This window comes from Stegodyphus dumicola, chromosome 3, assembly GCF_044657685.1.
Source record: "Stegodyphus dumicola isolate Sdum_Otavi_A_Nest chromosome 3, ASM4465768v1".
NCBI lineage: Eukaryota > Metazoa > Arthropoda > Arachnida > Araneae > Eresidae > Stegodyphus > Stegodyphus dumicola.
This window is the reverse complement of record NC_140770.1, coordinates 126,819,897-126,834,773: the sequence shown is the minus strand read 5'-3', so window position 1 is coordinate 126,834,773 and position 14,877 is coordinate 126,819,897.

Here is a 14,877-nt window from a genome sequence, read left to right as displayed (position 1 = left end):
TAATAGTGTTAAAACTAATAATACTTGTAAGAAATAACCACATTCTCTAGTGTGTGATCTTGTGGTGTAAGTGGGGATACATCCAATTAGCATTTGAAAATTCGTTATTGGAATAGTGGTAACAGCATAGCGTTTTTTCCTTTTTGATACAGCCCGAAACTTAAAGCCGCTACAACCTTACAAAAATATTGTGTGACTATTTAAATCTTTCAAGTGTATCATTTGTATCTTGGTTACTAAACCAGCGGTTCTCAAACTTTTGAATAACTCGTAGCATCTAAACAAAAATTTAAAACCTTTAGTACCACCAAAGTACTACTACCATCAATACTCTTGAACAAAGCTTAGATCGCATAAATGTACGAATATAAGAAAAAAACTCAATTAGGATGTTGTGGTTTTAATTTTTGATAGTTAAAAATACTTTGCTTCTTTGCGTACCACTTATTTTTTCTAGCGTAACACCGGTTAAGAACCCTTGACATAAACTTACTGTATGGACCCTAAACTGACACGGTTCGGGACTGATTCGGTACAAAACTGGCTCAATATTCTAATACACTTGAATTTGGGATTGTATTTTCGGCACTTCAAAGAATATCACTTCTCAAGTTTAAAAGAGAATTGAACCTCGCATATTTGACATTAGTTACAATCCCCAAACACCATTTTTTAAATTTCGTCATTCAATTTAATTAGGATTTGAAGCTGTTGTTGTTGCGGTTTGTTTCGCTCGCCTGTCTTAATTAGAACATGGTCTCTAATTTTATCGTTGCAAGGAACGCAAAATTATGTCTGTCGTTGGCGTGGGCTTTGTGACTCATATAGGTAGCAGTAGCCCAGCTCCACCGCAATTTTAATGAACCACTCGAGAGGACTTTTGGCTCGCCGTGTGTTTTATAAACACTCGCATGCCGCACAGACATTGTGCATTTATAAACACTCATGTCTTCCCCAGGATTCGAACACGAACACAACGAACGGTACAGCAACCAGAAGCACTAACCAATAGGGCCGGCTGATGTTATTTTTCTAGGGATAGTGTGTCGAAAAGTATGTAAAGTTAAGTACATAGCCCATTTTATGCACTTGGGAAAAGATATTATCATGCAGCATCTCCAAGTGAGAACTGGAGTTATAAATTTCATGGCGAAGGTAAAAACAAGTCTGCTTGCTACCTTATAAGGTATTTCGCCCGCCTTCATAGCATACCTTCGTGGTCTGCTCGCTGGGCGCGCATTCCAGAGGTCCTGGGTGCGCTTCCCGGCGAAGGCGTCTCTAAATTTTCATATTTCCTGCTTCCAGAAAACACTTAATATCTCTACAACCTTTAAACATGTGGTGCACGGGGAGTCTGTATGTTCTCAAAGGAAAGAAAAAAGGAAAGAACCTTTAAACATGAATGTAACATGATGTTACCACATTATTATAAAAGTGAAGTTTTTATGCATTTTTAGAAATTTCCAGTGAACTGCAACACCTCCAGTGAATTTTTGACCAGCATACTCTCATTCTGCAAATATAATCAAGGTAGTCTGGATCTCTAAACATACGTAGATAAAATTTTCTGGATCCTTAAATAACGATTTCTGACGAGTCACCCAATGGCCCACTTTCCTTGTTACATGATATAAAAAGATAATTATGAGGAATTACACAAGGAAAATATGGATCACTATCATCTGAGACTATATCATGAGGGTATTGCTGGGCTTCTTTTGTTGTAGCAAAGTCTAGCCTCAGTCATCTGGCTAAACCTTGATTTGTCTTGTTGGGTCGAGGCCTTGCCTTTAAATTAAATCAAATCGTGAACTGTTGTCATGTTACGTACCATCAAATCCACATAAATCATATCACTATTTTATCCCTAGAATGTTTCAAAGAATTTACATCTAAATTCTTTGCTTAACATCCTAGACTAAGACTAACTCAAGAGAGGAGTCGAGTCTGAGACCTAAAAGCTGCTTCAGCTAATTACCATGCCGGAAGGACAAAAACATTCTGACTATTTTATTTATTTTTAGGGGGGGAATTAAATAGGATATTCAGAGTTAATTAAGTGAGTTATAATAAGGAAATAAACAGAGTATTTAAAGTTAATTAAAAGGATTACTACAAAAAGAATGAACAGAATATTCATAATCAATTAAGCAGATTACCACAGAGAAAATAAACAATATTTTAAGCGGATTATTATACGTATAAAAATATACGTAACAAAAGTGCACTCTATGGACATTATATTATTCATGTGCATGGAGAAAGAAAGGTAAGAGGTAACATTTTCGAACTCATATAATCACAACTTGAAAGCGTGATTATGAGAGGAAATAAGTTGTATAATTTCCATATTTGCTTCTTTGAACTCTTCCTTCTTGAATCCAATTAAATGCGTTTCTCTGCCATCGACATGTCAAGTTCATTGTTAGGCCTTTCAACTCACATTTCGCTCAAGGACACGGGCCTTTTTTTTTTTTTTTTTTTTTGTTTACATTTTCTTTCTTTCTTGCCACTTTTTTTGCCGCTATTATTATTCCCACTGTTTTTGTTCCTCTCACCTGCTGTTATCCCTAAGCAACACAAGCGTCAAAACAGCCAAGCGATAATCCCGTCCCATGCTAATACCTTCAAGTATTTCTTAATGAAAGAGGTTTGCTTAATCGTAGACGCCGATCAGCGAAGAGGCGTGGAATTTGGAACAAGTAAAACAAAATAAATCATAATACAAATGACGCTCGGACGTTGTAGCCAGTTTTGATTTAGGGTGATTACAGTGTAAAGGCTTTGAGTACACGTTACTCATTGATGTACCTAGTGGTATGAATCGCTAATTTAGTACAAAATAATTAGTTGCTGAATGACATATATTTAGCCAGTCGTGTTTTGGTTTGAGTTGAAATTTAGTACCATTTAACCCTTTCGGGAGCACTAAAAATAGTTATTCTTGAGATCAAATACGAGATAATCTTAATATCCATATCATCTACAAACGATATTGAATCCAAACAAAAATTCCTCAGAATTTGCTGTCCTTCCAGAAAGAGAGGCTAGCCGAGATCACTTAACGAATATCCTAATCAAGATTACCGTACGAGATTTATTTTATTAATAGCTAATTAAAGTGTAATTTGCATCTAAAATTTTCAAAAACGCCTATTTATAACAAATATATTTTAATGTTAATCAATCTTATATACTGCATTAATAATTAATTACAGTAGAACTCCAATTAACCGAATCAATTGGGACCGGACCCCATTCGGATAATCAAAATTTCGGATAATTGGATTTTTTCTGAAGGTTCTACGTACACTTTTATTAATTACTGTATGTACACTATGTTGAAAATGGAAGGAAAAATCTATTTTTAAAGAAAAGAGGTTTTAATTAATTAAAATGAAAAGGCAACATTTTTACATACATGTTGTATAGTATTTAAAAGTGCTGAAAGTCATTGCTTGCTGAGTATCTTGGTAAAAGTGAGCAGTTTGACGCGCACCGTGCCTGCACTTAAAATTTCTTAGCCAGCCATTATTTGCTTTAAATGATGAGCAACCCAGCTTCTGAGCTAGGATCTCAGCTTTTTCATGAAGAATCGAACCCAAAATTGGGTTTTTCGTAGAACGTTGTTACAAAAACCACTTGAAAACAATGTCTTCTAAAGTTTTGTTTGTTACCTTCATTGATTTTCTTGAAGAACCTCCATCTTCGTTTTCAAGCGGTAGCACTAAGTTTAAACGTGTAGGTTTGCTCCCTTTAATGTCTGAAATCGTTGATTATCAACGATCTAACTAACAAACACAACGTCTTAATTTTTCTTATATTCTTAAAGCCTTAATTTTTTTCTTAAATTCTGAAAGCGATGCGGATAATCAGAGATTCGGATAATTGGAGTTGTACTGCATTTATTAATCATGCATATTTTTTTCTCTCTTTGCCCATATCCACACATCAAAAAATATTTCTATCTAATTTTTAGGTCATGCTTACTTTCAAATAAAACTACGAATATGTAAGATAATAATACTACTTGCTTTACTATACGTAAGTGAAATGTGGACTTTAAATAAAGACATAGAACGCTCACTGGACATGTTTAAGAGAAAAGTCCTCAGATCAATATTTGGTACAGTAAGACAGACGTTGGAGAGCAAGATATAACTTTGAACTGTACAGGCTTTAGAGACAACCACAAACAACACAAGTCATCCGTAGTAATAGATTAAGGTGGCTGAGCTATATTTAGAGAATCCCTGAAGATAGTCTCACTAAGAAGTGTTCATCTAAGCATCTAGTTGGAAGACCACCGACTCGATGTTTAGATGACACTGAAAAAGACTTAAAACTTTGAAAATTAAAAATTGGAGAGGAGTCGCCGTTGATAGAAGACGCTGGAAGAAGCAAGTGATCGAGGTAGCCAAGGCATCTAAGAGGCTGTTGTATTTGTGAAGAAGAAGAATGTACGTTCCGTTGTTAAAAATAGTGGACTGTAAATTGACTTGATATTACTTCAGTATAGAACCCAAAAAACCTCAGAATCAACGTTGACCGAAACTTCTTTATTGACTTTCAAAGTAAGTTAGTTGAGGAACGGCGAAGACCACACAAACTCCGACTTCAGTGGCGGCTTACCAACACAAACTCAGAAGAACCTCTGCCTAGTTGAAACTCCAGTAATTCACAGCAACCTCAAAGCTCTAAACGCGAGCTTTAAAAACCTAACAAATTTGCGTCTGCGCCGTTCCTCGGTACAAAGAAAGAAATACAATTTGCATAACATCGAACGTACCCCCAAGCCTTGAAGTCCCAAGGGGGTTCAAACAATAAATTTAAACTGTTGAACTGCATAAACCTGAAAAATAAAAATTAAAGTCTCTAAATCAGGAATTAAATGGCAAAGCGCATAGCTTTGCTATAGGTCGTTTTATTTCACCATTAGACGTGCGTAAACTCACCACTGAAACTTTCTCATCCAAACCAGGATATACTTTAGTAATTCTACCTAATTTCCAACGTAGCGGAGGTAGATTTTAGTTCTTAATAAGAACCATATCACCAATCTTCAGATCTTGTTGTACCTTGCACCACTTGGGTCTCTGCTGCAATCTAGATAAATACTTACTGCTCCAACGATTCCAGAAATGTTGAAATAACCTTTGCACGTTCCTCCAACGGTCACTGCAGCTCATGGTTTCTTGAATTTGGTTAGATTCTGGAATAGCGCTTAAAGCCGCTCCGGTTAAAAAGTGTCCTGGTGTTATCGCCTCCAAGTCGCTACAATCACTTGAAGCTGGTACCAAAGGCCTATAATTAAGATAGGATTCAATTTGGGTTATTAATGTCAAAAATTCCTCGTATGTTAAAATAAGTGTTCCTAAAAATCTTTTTAAGTGATGTTTCATAGACTTGATACCCGCTTCCCAAAGCCCTCAAAAATGAGGGGCAGAGGGAGGATTAAACAACCATTTAATATTTTCTGAAGAAATAACCCTGTAGCTGTTCATCACGTTGAACAATAGAAAAGGCTTTCCTTAATTCTTTATTAGCTCCTATAAAATTCGTTGCACAATCACTGTGAATTTCACACGGTTTGCCTCTACTAGCTATAAACCGCTTAAGTGTCGCTAGGAATGATTTTGTTGAAAGATCTCCAACTAATTCTAAGTGTATTGCTCTTGTAGTAAAACAAATAAATAGACATACGTAACATTTAAAGATTTTGACTCCTCTACCCGGACGATATTTTACGTTAAATGGTCCTGCTAAATCAATCCCTACACGAGAAAAAGCTCTACTTTGAGTAACTCTTGAAGCGGGTAAATCTGCCATTAGCTGAGTTGCAGTTTGCGCTCTAACTCTATGGCATATAACACATTGGTTTATACACTTTCTTATAATATCTCTAGCATTCACAATCCAAAATCTATGTCGTATGACAGAAGTGGGTAGCTGCGTACCTGTGTGAAGATACGTGTCATGATAATGCTTAATAATTAAACGCGTAACATTGTGATTCTTAGGTAAAATCATAGGATGTTTCTGATTACTTGAAACTGTAGAGTTTCGGAGCCTTCCGCCTACACGCATTACTCCCGCGGAATCCAAGAAAGGACTTAAAGACAGTAATTTACTTGATGTCTTCAAGGGTTTACCAGATTCTAAACAGAATAATTCTTCTGGAAATTCGGCTCTTTGCACAATCCTAACAATCATAGAAGTAACTTCACAGAATTCTTCAGTAGATAAATAATCCTTTATACGCTCTGTAGGTAACTTACTACAATTATTTCTGAATCTTAAACACCACGCTAACACTCGACATAACTTTAACCATGATGAAAATCTTGAAAACACACTAGGCTCTTCAAATTTGGAAACATTTGAACCGAAACTCTTTTTCAATTCCTTCAACATAACTTCACTCAAAATCGTAAAAAACAACCTTATATTTAGCGTAGGTATAATGAAACACTCAATCGATTTCGAGGGCAGCTAAAGGTCCCTCCTCATCAGGAGAAAGAAATACATAGAAAGAAGAAAATAGGAATCACAGAAACACGTGGTGCTTATCAGCACTGCACGTGGATAACTAGATTTTTAATCAGAGTTGCACTGGCCGCCTACTTTTACTGAGCCAGGCTGTCTGATCAAGCATAAAGAAATATTAGCGAAGTTAAAATAGGGAGCGAGGGGCAAATGCACATTACGCTCAAAATCTGAACTTCAAATAATGGAAAGCAACCACTGAACGGATTTTTTATACCCTCTGGTAGTACCAAGTGCGAGGAGGTAACGCCATCTATCGGCAAAAATAATTGAATTAAGATAGTAGAATTTTAAAGGCATTAGGAAGGACTGGATTGGACTTCAAATCATTAACTAAACTTTCTAAATCTTTGTGAATGTGAAAAGCCTCAAGAAAATCCAATTCGCCTATGGAAGAAGCCTTTTGGATGATTTTTGCAGACCCAAAATCAAAATTATGGTTAAAAGTCCAGCTATGATACGCTATTGAAGACTTGTTAATTTCCCCTTTTTTGACATAAGATTCATGTTCCTTGATACGAAACTTCAACGCTCTATTTGTTTGGCCAATATATCTTAAACCACACTGACATGATATACTATAAATTCCCCAAGAATTCAAGACAGAAACGCAATCTTTTAGAATCGAAGGGTGAATTTTATTAATAGGGGAGAAACCGACTTGAAAATTGAATTTCTGGAGAATCCGTGCAATTTTATAGCTAACAGAAGGATAAAATGGAAGCACGACAAGGTCATTGATATTATTTCTAACAGTGGAATGTCTTCTTTGATGGGAATCTGAAAATTTTTTGACGGCTTTATCAATAATCACGGGAGAAAATCCACGGTCAATCGCAACTGCTCTCAAATAATTAAGTTCATTGGTAAGCAAAGATTCAGAGGAACAAACTTTTAGCGCGCGGAAAACATAATAGTAAAAAGAAGCCATTTTTTGCTTAACAGGGTGGCATGACTTGGCATGGGGTGGTAAACAAACTGCAAAGGGTTTACGGTGCACAGTGTTGCTAAAATCGGTTTCATTGCGGATTATAAGAATATCAAGGAAGGGGAGGGAATTGTTGGATTTAATTTCAAGAGTGAATTGGATGGCTGGATCAATTGAATTCATAATAGATAGAATCTCGGATAAATCCTCTTTATAACCGTCAAAAAGTGCGAAAGTGTCGTCAACATACCGAATCCAAAGACGAAAAGATAATTTATCAAATAATTTCATCTCAAAATAGTGCATATAAATGTCAGCAAGTACCGGAATGAGAGGATTACCCATAGCCAATCCTTCAACTTGACGAAAATATGCATTTTGGAAAACAAAGTGGGTTTGACTTAGAGAAACTTTAGTAAGCTTTATGTTTCTGTGATTCCTATTTTCTTCTTTCTATGTATTTCTTTCTCCTGATGAGGAGGGACCTTTAGCTGCCCTCGAAATCGATTGAGTGTTTCATTATACCTACGCTAAATATAAGGTTGTTTTTTACGATTTTGATTGTCACATTAGCGTGTTTCTCTTCTAGTATAACTTCACTCTCTAATTCTACACTTGAATTTTGCTGTACATGAATTAGGGATTCGTTTAACCACTGCGGTCCCTTCATCCATAACTCACATTGTAGGAATTCTGATGGAATAAAACCTCTGGTCCCACAGTCTGCAGGATTTTCCTTCCCAGCAACATAATTCCATTGAATACCTGGAACAGCATCCTGGATTTTTGCAACTCGATTTGCCACAAAAGGTAGCCAACGGCGAGGTTCGGACGAAACCCATGCCAATGTAACCCGCGAGTCGGTCCATGCGTAAATATTGTTAATAGGCAGTTCTATGCATGATAATACTGCATGTAAGAGGTTGGTTAAAAGTAACGCAGCACACAACTCTAGTCTCGGAAGAGACTGGGTTTTTAAGGGCGCTACTCTGGTTTTCGATGTCAGAAGGCTGACTTTGACTGACGAATCAAGGTCGATTGTACGGAGATAGATGACTGCACAATAAGCCTTTTCTGAAGCGTCGGAGAAAGCATGGATATCTATCACTACTGCCTTCGGACTCAAGACATACCTCGGAAATTGTAAGCTTGAAAGTAAGGGCAATTCTAGATAGAAACGCTTCCATTTCCTACTTATTCTCTTATCAACGATTTCATCCCAACCCAGCTGTAAGTTCCATAACTCTTGTAATAATATTTTCGCTTATATTATTGTTGGCGCTAACCATCCCATTGGATCAAAGATTTTGGCTACTTCTGATAAAAGAGTCCTCTTAGTAAACTCTTTATCACTTATGCATACCGAAAAATGAAACGTATCACTAGAGTTGTTCCAATTAATTCCCAATACTTTTACTTTCTTGTCACTGTTTATTTCAAGAGAAATACTGAATTCTTGTAAGCACTCGGGAATATTCTCTAAAATAGCTGAACTGTTTGAAATCCACTTCCTTGAGCGAAATCCACCCCTTTTCATCATTTCATTCAACTGCTGAACTAGAACATTCGCTTCCTCTTCACTTTGTGCCCCTGAAAGCAAATCATCAACATAAAAATCACGAAGGGCAATTTTTGATGCTAAAGGAAATCTCACTTGTTCATCTAATGCAAGTTGTTTCATTACTCTAGTAGACAAATATGGCGCACAGGCAGTCCCATATGTAACCGTCACTAATCTAAATGTACTGAAGGGCTCACTAGGACTATCCCTCCAAAGCATTCGTTGCCAATTGGTATCTTCTGAGTGGACACGAATTTGTCTGAACATCTTCTCTACATCGGCTTATACTGCAATTTTGCGAGTTCTAAACCGTAGAAGAATTGGAAACAGCTCTTGCTGAACTCTTGGCCCAACCATCAAAATATCATTCAATGAAAGACCCGATGTCGTTTTAGCTGAAGCATCGAAAACAACTCTCAGTTTAGTCGTAGTACTTGATTCCTTTAATACGGCATGGTGAGGCATGTAATACGTAGAGTCAATAAGAATCTCTCCCTCAGGCACTCCCTCCATATGTCTCAGCTCAAGGTATTCCCTCATGAAATCCTTATACTGTTCATATATCTGAGGCCTTTTTAGAAGTGAATTTTCTAAAGATTGGAATCTACGCATAGCTAATTGTCTGGAATCTCCAAGCTGAGAAGGCGGAGAGTGAAACGGTAATTTCACAGTATATACCCCACTTTCCTCTCTCGTATATGTAGATCTGAAATAATCTTCACATGCTCTCTCCGATTTAGTAAGCATGTCAAACGTAGGTACAGCATCCAATTTCCAAAAGTCAGACAGCATCTGATCAGTTTCCACTTGTATATTATTAACATAGATAGTAGGATTAATTTCTGTTGAATTATTCACACCACCTGAAATAATCCATCCTAGTTCAGAACGAGAAGCTACCGGTTTACCTTCTTCGCATTTAATTATTTCTCCCTTTAAAAGAGGTAAGGCAATATCTACGCCTAAAAGTATATCAACAGGCCCACTTTTGTAAAATGTTGGATCTGCTAACATTAAATCATTATATTCCTCAACGTACTTCTTATCCAATGTAAAATGCGGCAAAGTTCCAATAATTCTATTGATGATAAATACTGGTGTTTTAAATGACACTTTCGCCGGAAAATGCGGAACGAAGTTTATTTCCGTATCCCACTAGTTTTCGTATCCAAAGACCCTAAACATGAAATAAAAACTTTGGCATTTCTTCTTGCTAACCCTAGCCTTTGTACACAATCTTCTGAAATCAGGCTTGCTTGACTGCCAGGGTCAAGGAGGGCTCTACACAATTGATATTCACCCGATGAATCTAACACTTTAATAACAGCCGTACATAATAAAACTTCACTCTGAAAATTAAAGTCTGAAACACAAGATTTAATTACTGGACTAGAACTTGCGATATTCTCCCCTGACCCAGCCGGTTGAGCGCGAGGTTCTGGCCCAGGGAAAAATGGCTTAGCCGTCACTGATAATTCATTCGAACTGTTCGTAACTCCTTTACGTGCCTTTGGTTCATTTTGAACTCTTTCGAAATGCAGTAGTGTGTGATGATTTTTAAAGCACTTTTTACATTTATGTGTACTTCTACACTCGAAAGCTTTATGGTTTGAAACCAAACAATTAAAACAAACATTATTTCTCTTGACAAAATTAACGCGTTCCTGAACATTCAGATTTAAAAACTTATTACATTTAAAAACTGAATGACCGGCTTTACAATACGTACACTGCGCGCGAATCTCTGAAGCCAATGAAGTTAATTTGTCTTTTGTAACTTGTTTTTTAACACCTTGCGTTTTACCTGCTTGCAAGGTTCTGGCATGAGATTTCAAGAACTCTAGCAGATTATTAAGTGTTGGTATTTCCTTACTCTTTAATGTTCTTTCCCACCATCCTCTCGTCCAAGAATCCAATTTAAACTGTACTATTAACATTAAAATAGTATCCGCGAATTGCTCCACTTTGAATCCTAGATTTTCAAACGAACATACACACTCTCTTACAGCGTCTACTAACGCTATTATCTGACTAGGAATTTCAGATTGTAAATTTGATAAATACAAGATTTTCTTTAATAACGATGAAAGTAATTCTCTCTTATGTGAAAATCTTTGACACAATAAATGCCACGCTATTTCGAAATTCCTGTCACAAATAGTTAAAGCTTGAACAATCCGCAAAGCATCTCCTTTTAAAGAACCCTTTAAATATTGTAGCTTTTGTGCACCTGATAAACGGTCATTATCCACTATCGCCGTTTTAAATAAATCAAAAAATGATAACCATTCTTCAGTACTGCCACTAAATACAGGAAGAGTTAGCTTAGGTAAGCGTATACTCGCTATTTCACAAGATTTAGTTTCCACACTAATATCTTTAACATTCTTAACTCTGGTTAGCATTAAAATTAACTCATCAACAGTATCTTGTATGACCTGTTGTTCTTCTATAAATACATCAATATCTTTTTCTTCACACAATACAAATATGTTACTAAAAATATCCGAAAGTTCGGTCATTAAATCATTTAATCTAGATTTAAAAAGTTCCAACTGATCAACATCAGCAGAATCGTAAGTCACTGTAATTTTCTCTTTCAGTTTACTTAACTTAGCTTTAGCTACACGCTTTTTAGTCTTAAGCGTTGTAAATTCCATTATCTAATAAGAAAGATAAAAAAAACACATTGACTAACCAAATTTGCTTCGACTCCGTAGCTGACGGACCATAAACCATGTACGTTCCGTTGTTAAAAATAGTGGACTGTAAATTAACTTGATATTACCTCAGTATAGAACCCAAAAAACCTCAGAATCAACGTTGACCGAAACTTCTTTATTGACTTTCAAAGTAAGTTAGTTGCGGAACGGCGAAGACCACACAAACTCCGACTTCAGTGGCGGCTTACCAACACAAACTCAGAAGAACCTCTGCCTAGTTGAAACTCCAGTAATTCACAGCAACCTCAAAGCTCTAAACGCAAGCTTTAAAAACCTAACAAATTTGCGTCTGCGCCGATCCTCAGTACAAAGAATGAAATACAATTTGCATAACATCGAACAAAGAAGTTAATTTTAAATGAACCAAGTAGCTCAAAAATTCAGCTGAATGATTTTAGAAAGCACCATTTGCTATAAGACTCGATGGTACACTGCAGGTTTGATAACAGTACTCAGAACGAAGATGCCTTATGTAACGTTAATCAACCCGATTTTGCTTTACGTTTCTCCCATATGGGGTGATGTCATTAAATGTGAGCTACTCATAAACCACACTTCGCTCTTGTTAGTTAAATATATATATTTCTATCGACACCTTTTTGAGAAAGGCTCTTGCACAAGCTAGTTCACTCTAGTAGCAGATATCCCAAAGCCGACAGGACTAAGTGCAGAAAGATATCTGGAACGCCTCCAAAAACAAGTTTCTCTGGCTCACTGAACGGCTCCCCCTCCATATAACTTCCTTTTTACACACCATCAGGGGGCAAAAAATAGGTTGCATACGAGCCTAATGGTAAAAAATAGGATGGAGACTACATGGCGACATAAAGCGTTAAAGGTTAAATGTTCACAAATAATATGCATAAGAATTTTTAATCGATTTACTTCCGCTGTTATTTGCACTCCACTGTAATATTTTTCATTTGATGCCTGTGGATTAATAGCCGGCATACTTCGCTTATTAATAGTTACAACTCTTTAGCAGAGTTTTTTACATAACATTAATTATATATTTTTTAAAAGATTTTAAATTATATATTTTTTTTAAATTTAAAGTTAAATTGAATTTAAATAATTATCTTGCGCCATTGCTGCAAGGAAGGAAATTTGAAGTAACAAACATTCTCTATTCGTAAAAAGCAAATTTAAAGTTAATTAAATTTTAAATGAAATTGAATTACAAATAAATGATTAATTATTGCTGCGAACTAATCTACAATCTAAAAAAAATATTGGAATTATATATTATGCATTTATTATATATTCATAGATTTTGATAATTGCACTTGATTTACATATGCTGTCAGAATTTAAACGATACTGTAGATTAGTTCGCATTAATAATTAATCATTTCTTTGTAATTCAATTTCATTAAAAATTTTATTAACTTTAAATTTGCTTTTTACGAATAGAGAATGTTTGTTAAATTTAAATTAATTATTTATTGCTATTTAATTTACACAATGCGGAACCCCCCCAAAAAAGAATCAGAAAATAATTAAAAACTCAATGAATATCTAAAACAAATAATTTATTTAATATTTTATTTAATTTTAGAAATGCGTTAAAGAAGAAAACCTATGATAGAAAGTAGTAAAAAAAAGTAATTTTCTAACTAATAACGTTTCTTTCCTGTATCATAGCATGATTGGCTTAGATACCAGTTAATTTCTCTTAGAAAATACTCTACGAAAGCAGCCCATCCTTAGGAAGATTGCTTTCGCGTGCTTAGCCATTATTACACAAAACAGGTATTACTTCGAACGGAAAAAAATGTATGCATGAGCGCGATAAATTCCTTTTGACTTAGCAGTTGGCCCATTTCAGCTCACCTACAATTTTGAAATAGATTTTCTAATGCCTTTTTTAACTGATTATAGTCCTTCACTTTTCTCTCTCGCATACATTGGATCTTTTCTGTTATAGAAGCGTTAGAAAGACAATTCTCCAATTTGATATTTAAACAAGGAAAACACACTTTCGTCGCTCATTTCAATCGTAGCAAAACTTTTCTAAACACAAGAAATATATCTAGGTTAACTAGCTCAATAAACAATACACCAAATAGAATGAGACATCTTTCAAAAATATTTATTGACAATATTTAGTTTGAAAATACGAACACTGTTATAAGAGAAAAGTACAACACTTTATACTTTCAACTGTAGCTAATAGGCAATGATGACAGATACGCATTTCTTTCTGTAGAAAATTGTTTGTCACATGCGCTCCTCTCTCGGAAAATATTCCATATTTTAACATGAGCTGTGGCTTGTTTGTATAAAATGCACAATAATTTGTTGTCATAATTAATTTTCAAAATCTATAACATCCCTTAATTTGCATTAATAAGTCTATATATATCTTAATATTTAAGCAAACTGAACATGATTTATATGTTGAGTCAAGTTTTCCTAAAATTATCCTAACATGTTGTTTTCAGTTCTGTTATGTTGAATGCGTTTTATAGGTTTCTATTTTGCTTTTGTTCACATCTTTAAAAATTAGTCGGATGGTTGCGAGCTTAAACAATTCGTTCTTCCCAAATATCCGCAATGTTCACATTCCTAAATGTTTAAATGTGAGCTGAATTCGTTGCGGCTACTGCGATGTGTAACTTGAATGCGAGCTGAGCTCGTTCACGACCATCAAAAGTTTAACTTAGATCAACAAAAAGTCTTTTTTAGTATATTAACCAAACTTTGGAACGGTACTTTCGTAGCATCACGTTACGAAAGATCCCGTTGATCGGCTACCATCGAACCATGAAAGTTGGCGAAGATTTTGCCAAAGGATTGCCAGTTATTCCTATTGAAGTCTGAAAGAACCGATGTTTCCAATGCATTTTTTGCCCACTGTATTTATTCCTGATTATCGGAACTAAAGATGTGCTGGTTTTTTTAATATAATATAAGACTTACAAATTACGTTTATTAGGAATTCTCACGTGCTGTAAAAATTAATTTTATAACAACTTATAAATAATAGAACATGACTGTAATAAATGGGATTTTAACAAAAATAAAGTGGCAACAGTAAGACAGAGTTCTAAAGATTCTTAAAGCGTACGGAATTAAAGAATTGTAGTTTTATAGATTTGGATGAAGCGGATGTAATG